The 10,681-nt window shown below is 51.3% G+C and overlaps 1 long non-coding RNA gene across 2 annotated transcripts; it reads right to left on the bottom strand.

Moving 5' to 3' along the window:
* Nucleotides 1-1,529: 1,529 nt before the first annotated feature.
* Nucleotides 1,530-8,371, bottom strand: LOC128116294 (uncharacterized). 2 transcript variants are annotated; one of them, XR_008220427.1, is made up of 3 exons: nt 8,244-8,371; nt 3,219-3,581; nt 1,530-2,596 (listed from the first exon to the last, which is right to left on the bottom strand). It is a non-coding gene; the product is annotated as an uncharacterized LOC128116294 (long non-coding RNA). The 2 variants fall into 2 exon arrangements; XR_008220426.1 differs by lacking the exon at nt 1,530-2,596 and having other exon boundaries at nt 2,611-3,581.
* Between the last annotated feature and the right edge of the window lie 2,310 nt (nt 8,372-10,681).

Here is a 10,681-nt window from a genome sequence, read left to right as displayed (position 1 = left end):
CGCTGAGCGGTCTCTCCAGTCCCTGTGTTGTTTTTAAGTATTTTTTGCATGTATATGTTCTAATAAAATGCTATGTTTACATATTTGCATGCATCACATCTGTATATAAATGCAAATGGGGTGTGGCAGGGGACCCAAGATTGTGCAGTGTTTCATCCTAGAGAGTGCGGCTGGGGGAGAAACGGGGAAGAGAGGGGAGTCTATTTTTCCCCCCAGCTATTTCAGGGTTGGAATATTTTTACTTAAGTGTGGATGACTTGGTAATTTTAGACCTAATTAAATCAAGTAGAGCAAAACAAATCTAAATGACTTTGACTTGGGGCTGAGAATGCAGCTCAGTGGTTGAGTGCTTGCACAAGGCCTTAGGTTCGATCCCCAGCACTCCAAACCAAAAGAGTAAAATGGGGCACTAGGAGATGGCTCAGCCAGTAAAGACCCTGCCAGGCAAGCAAAGGACCTGAGTTCAGATCCTAGAGCACATGTAAAAACCCGGGCGAGCCTCTAACCCCAAAGCTGGGCGCGGAATGGAAGCAGTTAAATCCTTGAAGCTTGGACTGAGTGAGAGACCCTATTTCAACAAAAACATCAAAGTTCAAGCAGGAGAGTGATTGAGGAAAAGCAACTGGTGTTACACACACACACACACACACACACACACACACACACTGCTCACCCCACACATATTAATAATAATAATAATAATAATAATAATAATAATAATAATAATAATATAATAAAGATGGAGCTAGGCATGGTAGCCCATGCCTTTAATCTCAGCACTTGGGAGACAGAGGCAGGTGGATCTCTGTGAGTTCAAGGCCAGCCTGGTCTACAGTGTGAGTTCCAGGACAGCCGGTGTTATGTAGAGAAACCCTGTCTCAAAAAAAACTAACTAACTAACTAAATAAATAAATAAAAGCTGGCTCAGCAGACGAAAGCTTGTGTGTGTGTGTGTGTGTGTGTGTGTGTGTGTGTGTGTGTGTGTGTGTGTTCCCAAGCCTGACAACCTGAGTTTGATCCCCGGGACCCACACGATTAAAGGAAAGAGCTGTTCCTCCCCACCAAGTCTTCTGACTTCTGACCCCCCCCCCCACTACCATACACTGTGACACATGCCTGCTCCCCTCAAAAATAAAGAAGGGCATAAAAAAAGAAGAGCAGCATGCAGAGGTGGTGCCAGAGCAGCCCCCTTCCTAGAGACGGGTCAGGTGACCTCACCAAGCCCAGTTTCCAAATCTTCAAAAATGAGTCTAATGTGGTCTGGTCTCCTTGGTCCCTGACGGCCTAGGTGGACAATGTGGGTACACAGAGAAAGGAGGGAAGAGCTTTTGGGCAGCTCAGACACTGGGGGTAGGGGAGGCTTCAGAGGAAGTGGCTCCTGTGCTGAGCCTTAGGGGACCAGGAGAACATGGGACGGAGATGACATGTTTGGGTGGGATACAGAGGGTAAGGGGAGTTTGTCCGGGTCAGCCAGGTCTCGGGGAGGAGAGAGAGCAGGAAAGTGTTCCTTGGAGTGGGAGAAGCAAGGATAAAGGAGAATACAGGCTTTATTTGGAACTAGGGGAGTCATGCAAATATATGCAAAAATCATGCAAATGAGCCTGGCTGAGTGGCCGGCAGGAAGAGGACCCAGCTGGTGATTTTGTTCCTCAAGTGTAGTCCAGGGCCACCTGTGACAGCATCACCTGGAGAGCTCATCCTGGTTGCCTGCCACCCCCAGACCTGCTGGGGCTGCAGCCCGTGTTTAGGGAGCTCACCAGGTGAGTGTTTATTTCTGCATCCATTTATTAAACATGCACATGGAAATTCATTATAATTATAACACATTAGGATCTACGCACATTACAATATATAATATAAACATTCAAACAGAAAAGTAAGCCTTCCTCCCCTGCATTCTCCTCCCCCGTCCCCAGAGGCAACAACCAGTACCGGTTCCAGAAGGTGTGTCCTTCTGGAAGCTTCTCTGCAGGCTCCCACGTAATCCAGCCTCAGGTCTTTCAAATCCACAGCTTCTGGGGAGCCTCCGCATGATGCCTCTAGGCCACTCAGAAGCCAAACTGCTACTCCTTTGCGTCTTTGACCATTCACTCCGAATTCCCCAGAGGTTTGCCGAAGGCCACACGTTGGCTGAACACAAGGGGAAGCTGAAATATTGTCCCCAGGGAGTCCTGCTCAAGGCGGAGCCAAGTGTGTGCAGGCAGTACCGTCTAATGGTTATAACCCTGCAGCCCCGGTGCCTGGGCTCGGCAGGACTCTCACTCCATCTCAGGTGATGTGGTGGTTTGAAGGAGACGTGCCCCATCATCTCCAGCATCTGATACTTGGTCCCCGGTTGGCGGTGTTGTTGGTGGAGGTTTAGAGGTGTGGCCATGTCCGAGGAAGTGTGCCACTCTCCGGCTTTCAGAGTTTAAGGACATCTGCCGTTCCCAGTTTACTCTCTGCTTGTCCTTGCGGTTCAAGATGTGAGCTCTTGAGGCGGGCTGTGGTGCACACCTTTAATCCCAACATTCCTAGAGGCAATGGGAGTTCGAAGCCAGCCTGGTCTACATAGAGAATTCCAGGACAGCCAGGGTTATATACAGAGAGACTCTTTCTTTAAAAAAAAAAAAAAAAAAAAAAAGATTTTAACCCTGTAATCCAGGATTAGGAGTGTGGCTCAGCATTGCCTAGCATGCAAAAGGTCTCAGCACAGCATAAACAAACCTAGATAGAACCCTCCCAATCTCTCTAGAGATAGCTTTTTGTTCATTTGTTTTGAGACAGGATTTCTCTGTGTAGCCCTGGCTGGCCTGGCACTTCCTTTGTAGACCAGGCTGACCTCGAACTCACAGAGATCCACCTGCCTCTGCCTCCTGAGTGCTGGGACCAAAGGCATGTGTCGTCACCACCACATGGATGAAAAGGAATTTCCTATCATTTTAGAACTGAGCCTCCAAGAGGCTAGGCAACTCCAAAACGATGAAGTTGTCTCTGTGGGTGCTCTGGATCCGCCTTGGGCTCTCCTTGGGCTCCTGCCTTAGAGCCCTGGCCCCCAGCAGCAATGCTGCAGGGCAGAGGTTGGGGTGGTGAAGCTCATCAGTCTTCATCACTGGTGGCCTGCCTGGCTTGCTCTCCCCTAGATGGCTGGGGTTGGGGCTTCGAGGACTCCAGTCCCTGAGAGCAGCTGTACCTCCCACCCCTCTTCCCCATAGTCCCACAGTCCCTCTTAGAGTCACCTTTTCCTGGTCCCATTGCTAGCCCCCAGGTGCTGCAGCTTCTTCCAGCAAGAGCCCTGGATACCCTCTGTCTTCACCGCTGCACGGGTTGGTTCAGTTCCAAGCATGCCAACTGTAAAAGGGGGACTGGAGGGGAGTAGGGGTAAATGACATCTCCATAATGGGTGCAGGCTCCCATGATTATCTCTGCTGAGATACCAAGGGATCACTTTGCACAAGTGCATATTATGATTCTGGAGGAGCAAGGTGCTGTCTGTCTTCAGGCCTTTCTACGGGGCGCCGCTCAGACAACTTCATTCTTACCACACTCATCCAGAATGGGCAAGTCTAGCTGCCACCTTCGTGGGCTGGGGCTTTTTCTTTCTGAAAAAACAGAGGAAACAATGGCTGTTTCTCCATCAAATAATGACTCAGAATATACCTGCCAAATTGAACTTGTGCACGCTCAGGCCACGACCGAATGGCATCTCACCCTGCCTGTACTTCCCTAGGTGACCACACGGGGGCAGCAGCTGAGCGCAGGCTGAGTGCTCCAGCCTGGGCTGGGCCATAAGGGGCACAGAGAACAGGGCCAATGGACATCTTGGCACTCAGATCTTTGAGTGGTCTCATTCCAAAAGCCTCAGTTTCCCCACGTATCAAATGAACTATGTTGTGTGGAAGGGCATTTTAGGTCTGTCAATCCCCGAGGATTTGGACCGGTATCCCTGCTCACAAAGTGGGATTCCACCCTCTCACAAAAGCCTGGCATGTCCAGAGGGAGAGGAGGAGCTTGTGGGCGGGAGCCCAGTTCTGGAAGGCCTCACAATGACAGGCTCAGGTCTGGGCCTAAGGAAAACCCAAAACTGAGTCCTGAAAGGGCCAGGGAGTCGCCACCTCTTACCTCTGACATGAGTTCAGGCTAGTGCTGACCCTGACTGACAGAGGTTGCTTCATGCCTCCCTCAAGGTCTGAGGACTTAGCACCCTTTGCTGGTCCTTGTCCATTGTCAGTCTACTCTCTACAGACCGCGGTGCTCACAGGAAGGGCTGCTCGGGGACTCTGGATTCATCTACCACCGCCCTTCACCACGGCCGAGGCCTCTGCTCTCTCTTCCCTTCCAACATCTCAGCCACCGCCTTCACCAGCGCCGCCGCCTGCCTCTCCCTTTGCTCTCAGGAGGGAAGAACAAAGCTAGGATGTAATTTGTAGGCCCTGTGACCCAGCGGACCCACAGCACAGCAGTCATCCAAGGCAGAGGACGATCCTGAGGTTCAGAGAGCCACAGAGGCCCGACCCTCCCTGTCTCTGGGCCTGTCTACATTGAGCTGTCACAGAAAAGGAAAGCAAGGGGAGATATGCACAGAGCCCTGACCTGAAGGACTTGCCTCTCTGGGTATTTCAGCTCCACCCACTGAGGGGCGTGGCCATCTTGCATCCTCTTTATAGTTAGTTGAGGCTTAGCCACCACCTAGGAAGACTGAGCCTGCCTCAGCTTAGCTTTGGATATCTCCTTGCGCAGGGGCCTACAAGTAGCTTCCTTATTAGCCCCTGAGCCCAGAGGATGTCGAGGAGAGTGAGTTTATCAAAGGTGACCTAGAGAGCACACTGTTCCATGCCTCAGTTTCCCTAGCCCTCCCCAGTGGCCCAGGTAGCATGTGATGGTTACAGAGCTGGGGCTGCAGGGCAGGCTGTCTGTGAGCAACGTCCTCCGCTGTGTGACCAAGCCAAGGCTGTGAAGGCCCTTCAGCCACAGGAACCTAGGGCTGGAAGTGGAGGGCGGGGGTGGGGGTGAGGCTGGGAGCATCCCAGGATTCCAGGGCCCCCAAGTTGAGAAGAGAAAAAGACAAGCAGGGACAACCAGGGTGTCTGGGGCGGGGAGGGGCAGAGATGAGCTGGGGCTTTTAAGGTGAGAACTGGAGACTTCCTCTCCCACCACCCCACATTCAACTCAGCTGGGCCCAGTCTTGTCAGAGAGTGAGAAAGACATGATGCTGGCCTCTGGAGGTCACCCTGGCCAAGAAGGGTGTCAGTCCCAGAGAAGGTGCCAGTCCCTGAGATTCCTCCTGCCCATTGTCATCACCAGCAGCAGTATCCATACCACTGTAGAACCACCACCATCATCACCTCCACCTCCATCATCATCACTCCACCATCATCATCACCTCCACCACCATCATCATCACCACCTCCACCACCATCATCATCACCTCCACCACCACCATCATCATCACCACCTCCACCATCATCACCATCATCACCACCTCCACCATCATCATCATCATCACCTCCACCATCATCATCACCATCACCACCTCCACCATCATCATCATCATCACCTCCACCATCATCATCATCATCACCACCATCATCACCTCCACCACCATCATCACCTCCACCACCACCATCATCATCACCACCTCCATCATCATCATCATCACCACCTCCATCATCATCATCATCACCATCATCACCATCAACATCATCACCACCTCCACCATCATCATCATCACCACCTCCACCACCATCATCATCACCACCTCCATCATCATCACCACCCCCATCATCATCACCACCTTCATCATCATCATCATCACCACCTCCACCACCATCATCATCACCACCTCCACCACCATCATCATCACCACCTCCATCATCATCATCATCACCATCATCACCATCAACATCATCACCACCTCCACCACCATCATCATCACCACCTCCATCATCATCACCACCTCCATCATCATCACCACCACCATCATCATCACCACCTCCATCATCATCATCATCACCACCTCCACCACCATCACCACCTCCATCATCACCATCATCATCACCTCCACCACCATCATCATCACCTCCACCACCATCAACATCATCACCACCTCCACCACCATCATCATCACCACCTCCATCATCATCACCACCTCCATCATCATCACCACCACCATCATCATCACCACCTCCATCATCATCATCATCATCACCACCTCCATCATCATCACCACCTCCATCATCATCATCATCACCACCACCATCATCATCACCACCTCCACCATCACCATCACCACCTCCACCATCAACATCATCTTTGCACGTCATCGCCGTCATCATCATCTTCATCATCATCATCATCATCATCACTATTATGGACTTCAAAGCAGTGGGAAGAATCTCCAGCTGTGAGCAGAGAGCCCAGGGGATACAAGGCCGGTGAAGAGCTGAGGCTTCAGCCAGGGTTGGGGTCTGGACTGGAGGCCATCGAGGCCTAAAGCTTCTTGTTTGAATACCTGGTCTTATTCCCAGAGGAGGCACCTGTCCCAGAGTTTCAGAAGTGAACAGGTTAGAGTACTTGCTTAGCATATGGAAGGTTGGAACCCTAACACAGTCCGCTCCCTTCCCCCCCCCAAAAAAAAGCAAAGAGAGGGGGAGATTGTGTGTCTGGGTCCATTCGTGTGAGGGAGCTGGAGTAGGAAGTTCATAGAGGCAGAGAGAGGAAAGGTGAGTTGGGGGGCTGGGAGTGGCTAGGAGCTGGTGTTTTAAGGGTGCAGTTTTGGTTTAAGGTGATGGAAAGTTCCAGAGACAGATGGTGGTGATGTTTGCAGAGCAGCGTGAATGTGTATGACATCATTAGACCTTAGAAATAGCAAGCTTCACGTGGTGTCTGCGTCATTACTATTTTAATAGTTACTTTCATTTAAAAAACTAAAAAGAAGTAAACAGAAAGCTGTTTGTGGTGGCATACACCTATAAACTCAGCACTGAGGAGGTGGAGGCAGGAGGATCAGTAGTTCAAGGCCAACCTGGACTATATGAGACCCCCCCCCAAAAAAAAAGTTGAGCTATGTGTGGCAGCACACGCCTTTAATCACAGCACTGGGAGACAGAAGCAGGTAGATCTCCGTGAGTTCTAGGCTAACCCCATCTATTTGTCTACATAGAGAGTTCCATACACAGAGTGCTATACACAGTGAGATGCTGTGGAAAATACATACATAAGACAGCTGCCTAAAACTGTGGAAGGGGAGAGAGATTGTCTTCAAAAGGTAATGGCAGCCGGGCAGCAGTGGTGTTCGCCTTTAATCCCAGCACTCAGGAGGCAGAGCCAGGTGGATCTCTGTGAGTTCGAGGCCAGCCTGGACTACAGAGCGAGATCCAGGACAGGCGCAAAGCTACACAGAGAAACCCTGTCTCGAAAAACAAGGTAATGGCAAGGAATGTGGACACAGAGTAAGACAAGGTGAGGGAGTAGGGCTGCTGATACGGTGGGACACAGCCAACACTCCCACATCCTGCCCGGTCCTCCTGCCCAGCCCCCAGAGCCTCCACACTGAGTCACACGGAACAAGACCCTCCAGCACTGGACACAGGAAGCTGGGGAGTTGTCCCATCTGTCTCCCCACACAGCTGCCGTGCACACCTCTGGGGTGCGGTTGCCAGACCCTGAACTGGGGGTGCCCGCACCTGCCTCAAGAGGCCCAGCCAAGTGGTGGTGGTGCACACCTGTAATCCCAGCACTCAAGAGGCAGAGGCAGGAGGATCTCTGTGAGTTCGAGGCCAGCCTGGTCTAGAGAGTGAGTTCCAGCCAGGGCTACACAGAGAAACCCTGTCTCGAAAAACAAACAAAACAACGAAGAAGAAGAAGAAGAAGAAGAAGAAGAAGAAGAAGAAGAAGAAGAAGAAGAAGAAGAAGAAGAAGAAGAAGAAGAAGAAGAAGAAGAAGAAGAAGTGACCTACCCAGGATCCCCTGCTGCAGTCTAGACCCTGAAGTCTGCCTTGTCCGTACCTCCAGACCCTCTCTACTCTGGGAATGACCTCCAGCCTTCAAGGCTGACCTTGATTTTTTTCTAAGAGCCGCCCATGTGGACACAGGTGCTTTTCAGATCAAATTCCAGATACTACCCAGCATGCATTGAATGTACAGCCAGGATCAGGAGAGTACATCGTCCTCTGCTCAGGCTCTGTCCCACATTTACTGTGTGACCTGAGGTAAGTGTCTACCCTTCTCTGGGCTTTGGTTACAAGCAAGAAAATGTGACCTACCGAGCAGTCATTCCCACAGGATGTGCTTTGTCAGCGGGAGAGGGTGTCATCAGGATTCAAGGCCTGTGGGTGGGGCATACCAGGGGACAGAGCCAAGGTCATCATCCCTGCAGCAGTTGGCTGGGCACTCGCTCAGCATTTACTGAGCCTACCCTAGCTGCTGGAATGTCGGGGCGTGGCCAGAGCTATGACATCACCGCCTTCATCACTGGCCCATCATCCTTAAGAAGTTCAAAGAACTTCCTTCTCTAGAGAGAGCCTCCCCATGGGGATGCTCAGGCCGATCTCTGGATAGGGCAGGCTGCATGGACCTCAGACTTCTCCGGCCCCTCACAGGTGGGAGGGAGGACACCCCCCCCCCAGATGTCTGCACTGGGCCTTATCTCTGGGAAGTCCTCAAGGAGGGATTCTTACCCCCAACTTACAGGTGGGAAAACTGAGGCCTGGAGCCCTCATGGGGAAGACATGGCTTACTCCCAGCCTGCCCTGCAGCCTGTGCTTCCCTCCACCTCTCCAGACAAGAAGTAACCCAGGACAGGAGCACTAAGGGGTGGGCAGTTGATGAGGCCGAGGTCTGACTGTGAGAAGAGGTCCCTGCCGTTCCTGTACATGAAGTTCATAGTCTTATTTGGGGATTGCCACAGAACATTTTTGTGAAAGAACCAGGCCCTATTCAAGGTCTAAAGCCCAGCTATGTGACCCCAGAGTCTCAATTCTTCCCAATAGACTTGTAGAGAGTCCCCTTTCTGTTCCCAAGTCATTTATCAGTCTGTGCTGGATGGGTGGTACTGTTTCTGAGTCCACCCAAGGGCTGCTAACATCCTTCTCCCCCAAAATGGAGTCAAAAGCTGCCTGTAGGCCAGGCCTGGTGGTGCACACCTTTGGCCCCCAGTACTCAAGAGGCAGAGGCAGGTAGTTTTGTATGAGTTTGAGGCCAGCCTGGTCTATGGAGTATAAGAAGTAGTTTTGGCCGGGTGGTGGCGCACACCTTTAATCCCAGCACTCGGGAGGCAGAGGCAGGCGGATCTCTGTGAGTTCGAGGCCAGCCTGGGCTACAGAGTGAGTTCCAGGACAGGCACCAAAGCTACACAGAGAAACAAACAAACAAAAAGAAGTATTTTGTTTTGTTTTTCTACTGAAGGCATTAACCCAGAAAGGAGTCACATGTCCACAAGGAGTTAACCAGTCCTGTCAGATTGTGATGTTGAGCTCCTACCAAGGGGAGGAGACTGAATCGCCACCTAAGCCAGGGACGAAAGGCAGAAGCCATGTTGGTCCTGGTGTGTTGTTAGCACCACGTGAGCTCTGGAACCCAGGTTTTGCAAAATGAATTGCCTTGTGGAGAGCTTTCATTTTGTGTGTTCCTTTGTGTGACGCTGAGATAATTCGTGTGTGATACTGAGATAATTTGTTGTTCATGACATAGGCCATCCCAGCCGGGCGGTGGTGGCGCACGCTTTAATCCCAGCACTTGGGAAGAAGAGCCAGGTGGATCTCTGTGAGTTCGAGGCCAGCCTGGGCTACCAAGTGAGTTCCAGGAAAAGGCGCAAAGCTACACAGAGAAACCCTGTCTCGAAAAACAAAAAAACAAAACATAGGCCATCCTGCTATACATAGAGAGTTCTAGGCCAGCTTGGGAAGATCTGGTTGGGGGGAGCAAATCTTGAAAGGAGAAGCCATAATTCAATCAGAAAATCCATCCCAATGATTTAATTAAAAAACAACATCTGGGCAGTGGTGGCACACGCCTTTAATCCCATCACTGGGAGGCAGAGGCAGGTGGATCTCTGGGAGCCCTGAGGCCAGTCTGGTCTACAAAGTGAGTTCCAGGACAGGCTCCAAAAGCTACACAGAAAAGTCCTGTCTTGAAAACAAACAAACAAACAAAAACCCAACAACAACAAAAAAAACCACCCAGTTAATTACATTTCCTGGTAAATTTTGGCCTATTCAGAAAGCCAGAACATGCTGGCTTCATCTGGTGTAAACTCCAAATTGCTGGTGAGCCAGGGCCAGCCATTATAGCCCTGTGACACCCCGGCTGTTTAGCCCTTCAAAAATGCAGTGAATTAGGCAAACAATGGTCTACTTTGGGCAAATGACCAGAAAATCTAGACTGAACTTCTGATCCTCCTGCCCTGGTCTGGGGCCATGGGTCAGCTTCTGCTCCTGGTTCTGGTAGACTCCTGTGCTCCCCAGTAGGTAAGCTGGCTTGGCCACGTGGGTGGCGCCTGTTTTCTTCAGTCTAAATTTCTCTCCTTCGACCACGTGGGCCTGGGTATCTAATTCGGGTCATCAGGCTTAGTGATGAGGCGCCTTTGCCTGCTGAGCCATCTCACTGGCCCGTATCCTTATTCTTTAAACCAGTCCTCACCAGGGAGGCATTGTGGGGCTCCTACAGAGGGGCTGAGCTCAATGCTTGACACAAACTGACTCCT

Source organism: Peromyscus californicus, unplaced genomic scaffold (assembly GCF_007827085.1).
Source record: "Peromyscus californicus insignis strain IS unplaced genomic scaffold, ASM782708v3 Scaffold_20__1_contigs__length_68692818, whole genome shotgun sequence".
NCBI lineage: Eukaryota > Metazoa > Chordata > Mammalia > Rodentia > Cricetidae > Peromyscus > Peromyscus californicus.
Note: the sequence above shows the minus strand (reverse complement) of the source record. Positions and strands in the feature narration are given on the sequence as shown.